The sequence below is a fragment of the Bombus impatiens genome, unplaced genomic scaffold (genome assembly GCF_000188095.3).
Source record: "Bombus impatiens unplaced genomic scaffold, BIMP_2.2 scf_0279, whole genome shotgun sequence".
In the NCBI taxonomy this organism is placed as follows: domain Eukaryota; kingdom Metazoa; phylum Arthropoda; class Insecta; order Hymenoptera; family Apidae; genus Bombus; species Bombus impatiens.
Window position 1 is genome coordinate 570663 of NT_176698.1, and position 14718 is coordinate 585380.

Here is a 14718-nt window from a genome sequence, read left to right on the forward strand (position 1 = left end):
TATTAAATTTTCTCCTACCTTTAAAAATTAAAAGCATCGAAAGAGATAAAATTTGTTATAAATCGCGTATATTCAACGTTAAAAGAATTATAACGAAAATATCAAAGTCTCGATATCTCGATAGTCGAAACGTTCGTGTGATTTTTTTATATAACATCGGATTATATTAGAGGAATTGTTTAATTCTAAAGCTGTATAATAATGTAGGATCTTTGCTACAATTAGTTTATTTGCAATAAATGGATTAAACAGGAAACGATGGTTGTTTAACGTGAACTAATCACAATAACGTACTATAATTAAGACAACTAGATAGTTGATTAACAACTCTCGTTACCACGGATCCAATGCTTTCTCTCACGCGGACCACACTCTCTCGACAACGCTAGCAACACTATCTCGACAACGCAATTCGCACTCTCTGACTTCTCAACTCACAATGCTGTTAATTCGTTTATCGTCTCTTAGCAACCCCTTGTCTTTTGTCTTAGCCTCGTGTCTTTTGTTTTAGCCTTGTGTCTTTTGTCTTAGCCCCACTACGCACATGCTCCGCAACCCCAGGCCCCTTGTCCACGATACTAAGATAATTCTTAAAGATATGCAAAATGAAGCTGCGAAATTGATTGATAAAACCACGTACGAATAAATCACTCCGATCAACTGTACGACACATCGAAGAAACTACAGGCAATTAAAAATTACACTTCATACGCACAAACATTCAAAGAACCAGGGTATAATTATTCACGCTTTGCATCATCGTAATGAATGTTGCGCGTTCGATAAGTGGTAATTAAATCAGTCAACTTAATGAAACGATTCGTTCTACCATAAAGGAGAATGAAATGCACTTACGATGCTTATTCCTCGCATTTTACACGGAGATGCATATACGTCGAAGAAATGGCTTGAAATATACGTGTGATAAAAGACAATGCACGCATAGAAAGACTTAAAATATAGCGGAGAATGATAGCCGCGTACCGAGTCTAAGCACCACTTTGAATGCACTCGAGCATTCGAATATTTAGCAGAGCCTTTCTCTCCTCCGGCGATTCCTTTTCCAGTGCGCTTCATTTACCCGAGCGTTACGCCCCTTCGGCAGGAAAAAAAGGAACAGTTTTCATGGGGTTCGAGAAAAATTTTCGCGAAATCTTCCGACGCCTCATTTGATCCTGGCTCGCAACTTGACGTACCGTGCACTGCCGCGACTTGACAGCTCCAACGATTTAAACATCCACGATAAATTCGACTATTTCCTTTTGAATCACTACCATCTTTTGCCCGAACGAAGATTTATGCGTTTAAAATAAACGGGATGTTTCGAGGTCGTGACAGACCGCTTTTATAATTCATCTCGCTTGGAAGAAACATTCGTCAAATCTGACTCGAAAGTTGCGCTTTTAGTGGAAATATAACTTTGGATAACATGCCCTGTTTCTCCCATTGCCTCGTTATAATTCGCCGAAGCAAATTTCGAAAGCTTGAAAATTAATAAATGCAGCGCAAGATGGTTGAAACGGAAAAAATGTATCACGCCGCTTACAAAACTGAACATATTTAACTTTCCTATCGCCGGCGTAAAAGTCGCTGCTTCCGAGCCCTTGATACAAAGCGCACCTTATTAAGAATCGCGCAATGGAAAACGCGCATTCAGAGGGAAAGTAGACTCACGAGAAATAATCGGTAATACCCGTCGGTTAAAGAAGGCGAAGTGCTGAATAAGGGGTTGCTCGACTCAAAAGGACCCGAATCTGAAGCCTACAGAGGACTTGAAATATACATATATCTGTGCCGTTCTTTACGATATAAAAGACTATAAAACCCTTCGTTCTTTCGTTGCTTACCACCCCTGCGCACCACCGAGTGACTGATCTTTTGCCCAAAGCGTCGTCGATGCTGCGCCGTAATTAACGATTACAAAGTATTTGGTAGAGATGATTATCAGACTGTGCCGGATCCAGTAGCGTTCTCACTCCATAACATCCGGCACTTTGAAGTCCCGACCGTCTCTTGTTTTCTGCTCCATTGTACCGACTCTTACAACCACACGCCGCGTCACGCTGGTACACGCTGCGTTTCCATATCGGTGTGCACGCGTATATACGCACGGTGATCCTGGACCCGTTGTGTTGCAGAGGTTCGACGGCGGGCGCGGTCTCCGCCATCAAAAACCCACGTCGATGAAGCGCGGAATTGCGGGCTCCATTCTACGGCATTGTTGGCAGTACGACGTTTTAATTGGCGATCCCCGATGAAGCACTCTTCCACGTCGAAAATGAACTATCACCGTGATACGCACGTTTTCACCGACGATAAAGATATATTCCACGTAGTTAACCCTCCCGGTGCCCGTTTACGGTCGACGATGCACTCGAGGGTTATCCAATATCTTCCATGGAATTACGTGCACTCTAGCATTTAGCAAGACAAGATTGCTCGAGTAGTATCGCGACGCTTAATACTCAGGCTAGTGCTTTTAAGCGTTGCGATAAGTTTTCTGTCGCGTTGTTAATACAACGACCCCTGACTGTATGACACAGTACAAATTGCGTTCCGGACGTATCGTTTCTTTTCCCCTTCTTTTTCTCTCTCGCTTTATTCTCTTTCTTTTACTTTTCTCGTTTCTGCCAACAAGCTTTAAACGGATATCCCCTTTCACGCTGCTTTCATTTCCCGCATAAAAAAGCAGCTAGCCACGGTGAAACAGCATGCAAGAAACGAACACGCAATTTCAATCGTATTTTTCGCCAGAATCAACGAGACGTCGCGTCGGTTAATCGAAACCTGCTTCGAGTCGCGACAACTTGCGCGATGACCACGTGTTTCAAGACGAATGACCAATACCATGGAAAATATACGTTGCCGCTGTATCAACGACCGACACCGTCTAATGGAATACCGACTATAATATGATACATTAATAACGTACACTAGGAACTGCGTTCCTCATAGCTGCTATTTTAAGAGATGTTAGTTGAGACCGTACCGCGTTCAATTCGCTACGAAATAAAAAAAAAAACAGAAATATTCCAACGTTACGATTACGAGAACTTTTATCGCGGCGTAGCAACGGTTTCGATTTAGGCGAGTTCACGTTCCTCCAACGGCTTACGTCGTAAGCACTAACGAAGTTAATGACGTGTCAGAAACGTAATGGCGTATCATCGTTCGAAGACGAGGTATATAAAGCATATGTTTCAAAGCTTCGTGTAATCGAGCATCGCAGTAAACGCTGTGTGGACGAACACAATGGCAACGACGAAGGGCCATTAAAGAGGTGCGATTAAATTTAATTATCAAATTTTACGATTATTTGGGGCGCGACCGGGTTAAATGTGCTTGCATCCACTGGATAACCGAAAGGGCGCAAAAAAGCCAAGAGGTTCGGAGACGCAAAAACCGAGTTAGAATTTTCTTCTGCCGTATAAAAGAGCTAATAAACCTATAAACCTGTCGCGCAATATACTCATATTGTCCGTTATTCCATAAAATATCATGTACAATATAGAATACTATAAATCTACGAGACCTCTGTGTCTCATAAATAGCATTAAAGTCCCTTCTTCGTTGCACAAGCGTACAAATGAATCGAATTGTCACGCTCTGCGGTTTCCGTGTAATTTTCTAATTTTATCTTTCTTTTTTCCACCATATGCAAACGCAAGAAAAAAGAAAAGGAGAATTAACCGACAAACGTTAGTCTGTCACGGCGAATTTCATCCGTGAAACCATACCGCGAGACGCGTTAACTACGACGATTAAATGAGCAGGCCGTTTGCTCGAGTGTAATCGTTTTTATCATCGCGAGTCAACCCCGTGCACGCTTTTATGCTCCTCGTGAAAATCCAAGTCGAACCCGTAGCTTCTCCGAACCGCGTAGGCTTTGTTTCCGATGCTGCACGTGGGTCAACGTTCAAAATGTTCCGCATAAACCGAAGGCTTAATAAAGTCAGGAATCCGGGCTATTCCGTTCGTAGTCGACATTCCGTATTGGATGAGCGACCGTTTACAACCTTTCGACGATCCTACGAGTCTCGCTCGGTGGAACCGGGAACCAGAAACGATTACATATAGAGAAACGAGAGAAGCAGCGTCGAGGGGGCAGAGGTCGGAACGATTTAACGAAATGAAAAAACAGTGCGCTTAACGTACGCTTTAATGATGGGTCAGAAACAACCAGGACCTGCTAGGTCTCTTTTAGCAATAAACGAGGCCTGACTTTATTGACCGGAAGAGCTTCGCTGCCGAACGATTTGGACAGTTGGACATTCGACCAACGAATTTCCGGTTTATAAGCGAGCCTGAGAGTCGTAACGCCACGCCGTTAACGATTAACGATTCATTTAGGAACGTTTAGTACGACGGACGAGGGTTCCAAACGTTATGTCGACCGGCATCTCTTGCTCGCTGCGATAAGGGAAACCTTTCTTGGAAATGGCAGCTTTGAATATGCGCTTACAGGTTGCTGCAAATTGAGGCGCGTGATGAGAAAAAAGTGTTTTTTAGTCTTTTGACAAATGGGAAGGTATACGAGTATAATTTAGCAATACGTGTTATTAAGATATTTGTACGCTGCTAGAAATTTATCGGTAGTATTGTTAGCCATCGACGATACTTTCCATTGCAAATGATGGTGCGCCATGCTGTTATACGTTCGGTTTGCTTATTGAGTTGGAAACTGATGTCCATTGTATTTTAATTTATATGCTTCGATATCTAAAAGAAAGCCAGTTTATTTATTAATTTTGTGATTCCACACATTTGTTGTATCTTAAGTTTTATATTTTTAAATTCAGATTGTTTATTGGTTCGAGAAATCTGTTGCATCCGCAGTATTTTAATTATTATACTCTTAAATTCAAATTCAGATTTTGAATTTTCATATTCGAATTTGTGTTTCGTATTTTCAAATCCAGATTTTAAATACGTACGTCTGGTTTCGTTATTCTCTTTTTACACGAAAATTAGATTCCGTTGTGAACGATCCTGTACAGACGAACGTCACCCGTGTAATTCACGTCATTCCGAAGTTAGTGGCGCATTAAACATACTGAAACGCGTCTACAGAATAGGAGACAATTCGTCGTCTCGTTAATGTCGTCGCTCGAGATCGTATAACTTGCTCTACTGTGAAATTAAACCAAGAATCGATTAACCAGAGAGCGCATAAATTAATACATAAGATGCTATTTGAACGAAGAAAAATAGTTGCGTGACCGAAATTTTTATCACGTATTTTGGAAAGCAAATAGATAGAAGTAATAGACAAATATGCAACGGAGCAATACTCAATGGAAATTTAAAGAAGAAAAGCGAAAGAAACATAAAAGCACTAAAGCACATTTAAGCATTAAATGCGAATCTTGCATTAGATTAACAAAATTCATAAAAATTACACGCATGAAATCGTGAGTACTAAAAGCAACCACGTTAGTCGGTCAATTTCTTAAAGGACTTCTCAAGAAACGATATGAACCCATCACGACATTCCAAGAACGATACACGACATTCTTCCCGGACAACTAAAACCGTTCGTTGGTAGCTGAAATCTCGTGCATTTAGTATTCCGTTATTTTTTCGCGATTTACGGATACGAACACGTATAAATGTTTAATGCAAACGAATCATATCACCGGCCGCATAATAGCATGACAGCACTCTTTTAAAATGTAACGATGGTGCCCATCGGCAAGCGAACCTTTTTCTTCGAGCGTTAATCCGCATGAGGCATACGGTCGTTTATACGAGTGCATTATCGCAGCTGGCCTGTTCGCGGTTCCTCTTAACACCTTTCATAGTTGGCGTGTCCTTGCTCTTAAAGCGATTGCGAGTAAGCACTTCGTCTAAGTACGCTTCCTACAGAATATATACGTCTGAGATATCGTTACAACATTACATTTTGCATCTATTTCTATATATTACGCCTTCTTGCATCCTGGCCCATTGCATACCAGTTTATCAAGAGTATCGAGTCAATATCATTACCTCTTTCCTTCTTCTCTTTCCTCTTTTTGTAGTGAAGCACAAGAACAAAAACAATTAATCGCAATATAAGTTATTGTATGTTGAAGTTTAATGATTGCATTCTCTTTATGAAGAATTTATTTCTCTTCTTTTTTTTTTGTTAAAGATATTATTTCAATGAAATATGGTTGAAATTACGTGTGTTATTACCTACTATTAAACGCTACTTCATCAATGAACTTCAAATGCGAAACTTTGTTTGTTATGTGAAATTTAGTTATTTTGAAAGATCATGTATATTTAAACTAGAATCTAGGAAGCGATTTTCAACTTGGAAAATACAACAGACAGTCTAGTGCTTGTAAATTTCAAATTACATTGGAACGTTTTGAAGAATTCGTTGAACGCGAATGATAGACATAAATCAAATATTATTTTCTTTTAAGTAAAACTGTATAACATTGAGCGTTCAATTATTCGACACGGCACAGGAAATCAATTACCGTCTGAGCAATCTATCTACAAGCCCTGACAATGACACACGAAGAGAAAGGCTCTTTTCCGCGGCAGTTCGCAGTCTACCTCTTCTCTGTCCGCGTGCTCCTTCTTTAATAGCCTCTGCTCCCTGGCGAGCGAGGGAAGAGAGCAACCCAGCCATAAATATCCCGTAGGGTAATTAACCCTTTGAGGACGTTGAAGCTTTGACGATTTTAATAATCTTAAAAGACAGCGAGTCCCGTGATTAGTGTTCCTGTCGGCGGATGCAATCGACAGTGCTCTTCTCCACCAATGCTTAGTTCGGTACGCGTATACATCACAAAGTTCCGCTTTCCTCGGGATTGTACATTGTAATGAAAAGCAGAGATACACAGACCAGATAAAAAATGAAATGGAAGTTCGACGTCCTTTCTATTAAATTTCAGAACATTTTTGTTATCTCTCATTTATTACATACGCTGAAATATATTAAAAAATTGGTAGAACGTTGTAAAGGTTAGAAATAAGAAGTTTAAATGAATCTTTAATAAAATCTATTTTTTGCATGTAAATTATTCACTTGTCTTTCAAATTTACTTTACTATATTTAATTCATTAAATATACGCAATAAGAAGTGCAAAGACCAGACTGTGTATCTCTGCATATAACAAGGAAACTGACTCGTGCATGCTCTTAAAAAAGTCTTAAATACAAAGATGCCCTTTGGCATACGTAAATTGTACGTTACCGTGCGGAGACACCTGAAGATGATAATGAAGATGGTGCGACTCTGGTTCACGTAACTTTTGCCTCGTATGATACCCCCACGTAGGTTATAGCACTTTGAAGTATTGACATAAAAGCAGTCCCTCGTGGTACGACGAAAACAATGAGCGGTGAACATGAAACGACCCCTACTAGCCAATAACACACGTGGATTATTTCAAAAAGCTAATTTTTCTCTATAACCGTACACAGAGTCAAAGGACTACATACGTACATCATTGTGGAACTCCGTCTGCATTTTCTAGAAAGCGGAAATCCCATCGTACTTTCAACCGTACACGCTTTACATCTTCCATTGCAGTCTGCGAACGCTGAAAAGCCACCAGAACAAAGCTAATTCGAAATTTAAAAAGTGCAGCAGCGAATCAAATGCATTACAACAATACCAACTTTGACCGTTACGACGCCATGACACTATTAATTTTTGATCGACCGTTAGGTTGAGCATACTGTATTCCTATTCGCATTTTTAAACTTCACGCAGCAATATAAAAAAAAGTCGATCGTATATCATAATATCCCGATAACGAATAGGTTTTACTGCGTGTTTTTAAAGATACCGTCACGGATAAAAAATGTTTACGAAGCTTGATAGCGTAAAAATCAAGATGGATAAAAAATGTCACACAACGGTATGCTGTTCCTTTCTCGCGATAACCCAATAGGTTGAGGACGGTCGCGTGTCGTTGATACTTATATGTAATCAGTATTTACAAACAAAATTCTTTATCAATCTTAGCATACAAAGCCCTTCCTTCACTTACCAAGGTTTGTGGTTTCTTATGCTATGATTATATCTCGATAACCTAACCTGTCAATTACGTTTTCGTAGAAAAACATCTCGCGCATCGACCGCCACACGAAATTCATTTCTGTAGCTCACGTAAACCTTTGCTTTCAAAGAAAAGCATTAGGAATTCGGTCAATGCCTTCTAATAAAAAGCCAACTCGATCCTTTGAGTCGAACTTTTTGGGATTTGGACGATGTTCGATCAATCATAATTAATCAATTAATATTTATTGGCCATTTGATTTCTTTATACGTACAGATTTCTATATAAACTATTTTATATCGCACGAAACGCAATCGAATTCTGTGTAAATTATCGAAATTCTAATGTCAGTTATATAAATGCAAGTGATTTCAGAATAAATACCTTTAGGCTAACCTGCTGCGTGGGTTCCAAATTCTTTGAAGAAGTTAAGTTTGGCATATGTTAACCTAAATTCGGACGACAGGAATCTATTCAGCAGCTGCGTTTCAGTGGCGTCGTGTTTACATTCGAAAACACATGTGTTTTTGTAGAAATTCGTGTTTCAACTAATCACTCTCCTATTTCACGACCTCTGAGGAGCTTGGCGTTCTACCGAATGTACAATGTTATATTGCGTCTCTTCGGTTTCGCGCATATTTCAAACGTTCATAGGCGTCTCTAGTGACGAATATCCTAATTTCACATCAGTTGCATATTGCTACTAAATAAATAATAAAAGCATTACTATCATTTACGTATTAACTTATTTAACTTTAAATATAATTACTTTTATGTAATTACTCTAAGCTATATGTAATATATTACATTATATACGATACTATATTGACTTTAAATTCGATTTCGTTGTTCAATCAGTAATATACATGAACATTTGTTTATAAATTTTGCGCGGTTCTATTTTATTTTATTTGAAACCTATCAAAGCTCTCAGGACTTTTAAGACTTTTAAGCTTCATATAATTTTCAAAGTGATTCAACTTTTTCGCCATATGTATACAAACATAGTTATGTACATATACAGTTTCGAAGTACATATGTATGTAATTTGAAGTGTTTCAGATCCCATCACTAGGCGTCTCCAACCGCATGATGCATTTGTGTCTGAGACCGTGAAACGATTTATCGTATCTTCTTCAACACGAACACGAGTGGAAATTCACGAGCAATCACGTCGGATGTGAAACGAAAAGTTTTGACTACTTAAAATATCGAGTATTCTGTTGAGTTCTCAAAGTGACGGAGAGTGATTACGTTAATGACATGGCGAAGTATGCTTTAACGACGGGATAGGTGCAGACTGGTACGACAGTGGTGGCACGCGATCCCAACATCAACCACGACATCAAACCTAACCCCGTTAGTAAATATACTAACAACGAATAGAACGATACACGACTACTTTCAGGGAAGTTACCGTTTTTTTACGACACGAAATATAGTCCAGACAGTACGATTCGGTTTTATTACGACGCCAACGTATATGTGTATGATACACTGACTTATCGACCATGCATCACACAATCGTGTTGTGTACACAATTCCTTACTGTTATATCAGTGAAGCACCGTAGATGATACGCGTATAAATCCGCAGACCACTGTATTAAGTGTTAAAGCGACTAATGGAAACAGGTCGTTGGACTCTCTCACGTGAGAAGGTAGACGATTATATCGGACCAAGATGAAGCGAGCCAAGTATATCCACCGATTCGGTAAGTGTCTTGAATCATAATTATTTCAATCGCGTTCCCCGAGGGAGACGTGCATAAAAGCGCAACGTACGCTCTTGTATAATATATATAGAGAGAGAGAGGGGGGAGGGGGAGGGACAAAGAGAACGTTCGTATCTGAAAGCAATCGAGTTTTACGAGTGCGCGCTATTTTCTTAAGTCGATCATTAGTCAACATTGAAAACAACGAGGGTGAATAATGATTGTATTATTCAAATCGCCCTTCGCCTTTTACAACTTCCGTAATTTTTCTACGATTCCCAAGAAAGGAAAGTTCGTTACCGCTTCACGGTAAATTAATCTATTGTTCTGTAAATTGATAAATTTGCATCAGTCAAGGAGTCCGGCGTTGAATTTAAATAAGAATTTAAAAAACCATTAGATCATAGTTGTGGGTGCCAAATAACTTTTTTAACATCATTTATCATGCTAAATTGAACTGTATGATCTGTTTAGAGATATTTGTATTTGCATAACATAGGTTAAAATTAAATTTCATCTTAAATTATACAATATGCATTTGTCACATATAATATGTTGTCATTTAGTATAAATTATAACTGATGACTAGTAACTGATGAATACCATATATACCTATATAACACTAGCACATCTCACCAATGCTAGGTTGGCCGAGCGGTCTAAGGCGCCAGACTTAAGTTCTGGTTCCCTCTGGGAGCGTGGGTTCGAACCCCACACTTAGCAAATATTTTTTGTTTTTTATTTCGTCCTATATACCAACATTAATTAAACGTATTTATCATCCGTATAGCAACTCTAATTAATTAATCGATTTATTTAAAGAATTTTCATATTTAATGAATATATATACATATAAATATATCTCATAAATTACATATCCAATTTCTCGGTCACGGAATAAAAATCTGAAATATTTCCTTAACGAGAAAATGGTGTTTAAATGAGAAGAGAAATGGTTTTGCTAACAAATCATTAATTGACGGGCTAGAAGCTGATTTGCAATTACGGGGTATCTCCGCGTAAAGATAAATGGTCGGGGCTTTCGCCGAAGCCGGATTCGAAGTGACTCGAGTCTCGTAACTGATGGCAGCGATAATTGAGCCGAGTATAAATGACTTGATGAATAGTCATAGACAATTAGGGAAACTGAGATAAGGCAACGAACTATGCGCGAGCAACTTTAGCCCGTTAATCCTGTTACACCGAGTCGAGTTCCAACCATTTTCGTCTCCGTGTATTTACATAACCGTACGGGTTTCTTAGCGAACCCGACGACTTACCAACGTTTCCACGATCGTATCGTTCGTTTCACGTGCATAATTCTTATTCGACGAAACGTTCAGAGGCCTTACGAACATGCTCATCCCCTTTTGTAAATCGTAGAGGCTTGTCGAACGTTTTATCGACGTTTCCAAGTTTCGCCAACAGTTTCATACGAATCGTCGTACCGGGAAGGAAAAAGAGCCGATTAAATCGGATTACCGAACAGCAGGGCCAGCCCTGTTCCCAGAAGACCAGGACTTGACACCGTAAAAGTGTCATGAGACCACCCTATTCAAAAAGGGGATGCCGTGTGCCGGCATCGAGAAGAAAGCAAACGCCAAGAGTCGCCCGTTGAAATGCTTGTCACAACAATTTCGCTAAAAAAGCACAACTCCTGTGTACTTGCCGGCACGGGCACGATGAACCCGGCACACTTGTAATTTCATTCCACCGCATCTGTTGTCATTCTCACGTTACCACGCGAATATCTCGACTTTCTTCGTTACTTGCACGATTGCAGGATCACCGGGAACGGAGGCAGAGGGAGAGGCAGAGCACGGTGATCGCGTTGAAAAAGAAAGGAAAAAAATCAGACGCGCGTATTTCAAGCAACCCTTGCGCGAACGTTGCACAATGCAGCAGCTTCGAAGATTCAGCCCTTAGCCGAGGGGTGCCATTCCTGTCGATACTGTGGTCGACGTATAAAGGGTCTGCTATGAAAAAAAGGGGATGAACGACAGGGAGGAATGGAGCAGTTTGGGTAGGTGTCCGCGAATCGGGGTATTTCGCATTATTTTTTTCCTGTTGCCCTTCTGACTCGTTCCAAACTTCCTTTCTACCATCTTTCTTCGTGTAACCACGTTCATCGATCGACGACCACTTTGCATTATGTAATTTGAGTTAGCAGTTAAATTCTTATCGATGCTTCGAGGAGTATCGAGGGTTCGTTGTTCGTTTCCCGCTCGTTCGACCCAACCGGTGTCACGATAATTCGATTGCAACACGTCGAAGCGTGAAAGCGAGACAGGAAGAAATTGAAAAACAGGTTCAACCTCGAAAATACCTCGGCTACGAAGCAATCCAACCCTCGACGAACAGAAAAGGGAAATCGTACTTATAATACTTACGCGTTTCAAGCCTGACGTCCGGTGAAATCGCGTTATCCGGATTCGGAATATTAAATTCATCTCTATCTTCTCAGGCTATCGCCCCGCGTTATCGTCACCTTAATCGAAGCTTAAAAATGTGATTTCACCCCAACGAGATGTTCGCACCCGATGATATCCCTTCGACTAAATTCAACGAGGTTTTATTCCAACAATCGGTCGGCTGAAACGAACGCTAGTTGCAAAGCCGATGTAAAATTTTGTTCGTTCGTGGGAATTTTTTCAACCATCCGCGTTACTTTCACAAACAGAATTGCCAGCGACAATGGAAACGCTTGTAAATCGTAAATCGAGCGTCAGCCACGAAAGGCTGCGCTTGACGCAGACAATTTCGCGATATCACGAAGATGAGGCAAAAATTAATCAAGCGAAAACCATAAATAACGATTCATGGCGGGCCGAGCGTGCTCGGTCGGACAATGGATGACAAATCGCACGGCAAAGCAAAACAAACCGAGGACTAGATTAAGCTTCTCGTCTGCTCGATTCGCCGCTGCCTTTCGCCATTGTCATCGATACAGCGAGGATCAGCCTGGACATAATCTTCGTGGCTTATGGCGCAACAGCCAAGAAAAATGAAGCGTTTCTCGAACGCCCAGCGACGGTTTCTTTGAGCGAGTTCTCGTTTCGCTGTCGACCCTCTGTTACAACCGCGATAGACCGACCCACACCCACTTCTTCCCGAGTTTCGCTTCGTCCCTGTGGCAACGATCTCGAGTGTTGGTCGTATGGTTGCACCGTTCACGGGGTGTACATCTTGAAGGAAGCCTCGGTGAATCGGCTTGATCTCCGCGTAAGGTTATCAGAAGGTACGTAAACATAAACAAGAGGTGGCGTGAGCGTTGGCGGTTGCAGGGAGGAGTAGGTCGTCTTTGTGCAGAAGGGAAGATCGGATCGGGGCCGCGTTAAAAAAAAGAAGAAAAGAATAGCCGTCTTAAGAGCAGGACGCCATAGCAATCGTAAATGTTTAATATCGTGATTAAAGGCGCTGGCGCCTCTTATTATTATTTCAGTCTGGAGGACATTTCGCCCACAGTCCTCTTCTTGCTCCGCGTCACCGCGTTTCTTTTCAATTCTCACTTTCCTTCGTCGGCTTAAAAATCCTCCGTGAAAATTAGCCGCCTAAATATTTAAAGCTCCCCTACCCATTCGGCCGTTCGTTGCACGGCTTGGAACACTGTGCCGCGTGGAATCGGGCGCCGGGGGTGGTGATGGAGTCGGGGTGGAAGGTAGAAAAAAAAATAAGGAAAAGGGAAAAAAGGACGAAGAAAAAAAATAGAGGAAGAAAAGGAAAAGAAAGGACGAGCGAGGAAGAGAGAAGAGCGGGAATACAAAAACAAGCGTCTGCGGGCCGCGTCATTGTCCCGGGCATGGAGACAGGCGTGATCTCTTCCATCTGATGGATTTCTGCTGCAGTCACCTCTAACCACCTCGCTCGTCACTTCCCGTTGCGCTCCGTACCATTGGACACCCGACTGACTTTTTCTTTTAAATCCTTTTTCCTTTCCTTTTCTTTCCCTCTTTTCCTCTCTGTTTCATTCGCCCTCGCCATTCAATCGAGGCTCGAACAGCTCGCACCCTCTCCCTTTCGTCGTTGCGAACAACGAGGAATACAGCGGTGCGAGAGCATCGAATTAACGCGTAATTTCTTCGAGGAGACTTATCACGCGAAGTGGAGACACCTACGTGACGCGAATTCTTGTTTGCCTCGAAGAGACACGAATTCACGGAACAACGACCCGAGATACCACGTCGAGGACGACGTTTCCGCGTCTCGTCGAACGCCCCAACGTGTACAGCTGCAAATCGAGGGACGAGAAATCCACGTGCCGTTCAATTGGACATTTAAATTCAGCCGGAAGTTTGCAGCACGCCTAACACGAAAAAGAACCATGTTCCACGTGGAGGATGGTTTTATGTAGATCCGCGAGCCTCGGACACCGTATACATCAACGGATATTCGTAAATAAAATTTTCGCGAGGGTGACAAAATGGTCACACGCTTCACTGCTGACCCCATCGGGGTCAAAACTCGATATCTCTATGCGACGTGATTTTCTTCTTTTTCTTTATGTTGTTTTCACGTAGTTACGCCGCGACTCGGGGACACAATAAAATAGATACGGGATTGCCGGACAGAATATTATAACGGTCGAACGACAAGGGGGATCCGTTTCTTTCCCTTTCGAGGGAATAACGCGAGGAATGCCGGCTGATTTAGGCGACTCTATTAGATTTCTTCGCGTGTGTCCCACAGCGTTCGCAATCCGACACGCGCTACTCTCTAATTTTCCAGCTTTTTCTCTCTCTTTCTCTGTCCCTCTCTTTAGAATTCCTGTTCAAGGTCCTCGCGTTTCACAAGACAAGTTACAAAACGTCACCGTTTCGCGATGACTTCGCGCTCCTTTTTCTTTCATCGAGATGCACCGACCGTCCACCGGCAGTGCAAAATAGATTTACGTAACGCGGAGAGCCAGAGGCACAGTGGACGCCGATGAATTTGCATGGTGGATAATGGTTGGCTTGAAACAATGGAAAAAGAAACGAGCTGTGCCGCCACCGCCGCCACGG

General features: G+C 41.5%; 1 long non-coding RNA gene and 1 other non-coding gene across 3 annotated transcripts in view; one reads left to right on the forward strand and one right to left on the reverse strand.

Moving 5' to 3' along the window:
- Window positions 1-561: 561 nt before the first annotated feature.
- LOC105680656 overlaps window positions 562-14718 on the reverse strand; it is a 16120-nt gene continuing 1963 nt past the window's right edge. Inside the window, exons 1-3 of one of the 2 annotated variants that reach the window (XR_002946536.2) lie at window positions 8389-8746; window positions 7446-7542; window positions 562-7359 (exon numbers count right to left, since the gene is read on the reverse strand). This is a non-coding gene — a long non-coding RNA (uncharacterized LOC105680656). Of the gene's footprint in view, window positions 7360-7445; window positions 7543-8388; window positions 8747-14718 lie in introns of those variants that run through there. The other variant, XR_002946537.2, reaches the window with a different exon arrangement.
- On the forward strand, window positions 10359-10441 carry TRNAL-UAA. Its single transcript has one exon. It is a non-coding gene; the product is annotated as a tRNA-Leu (tRNA).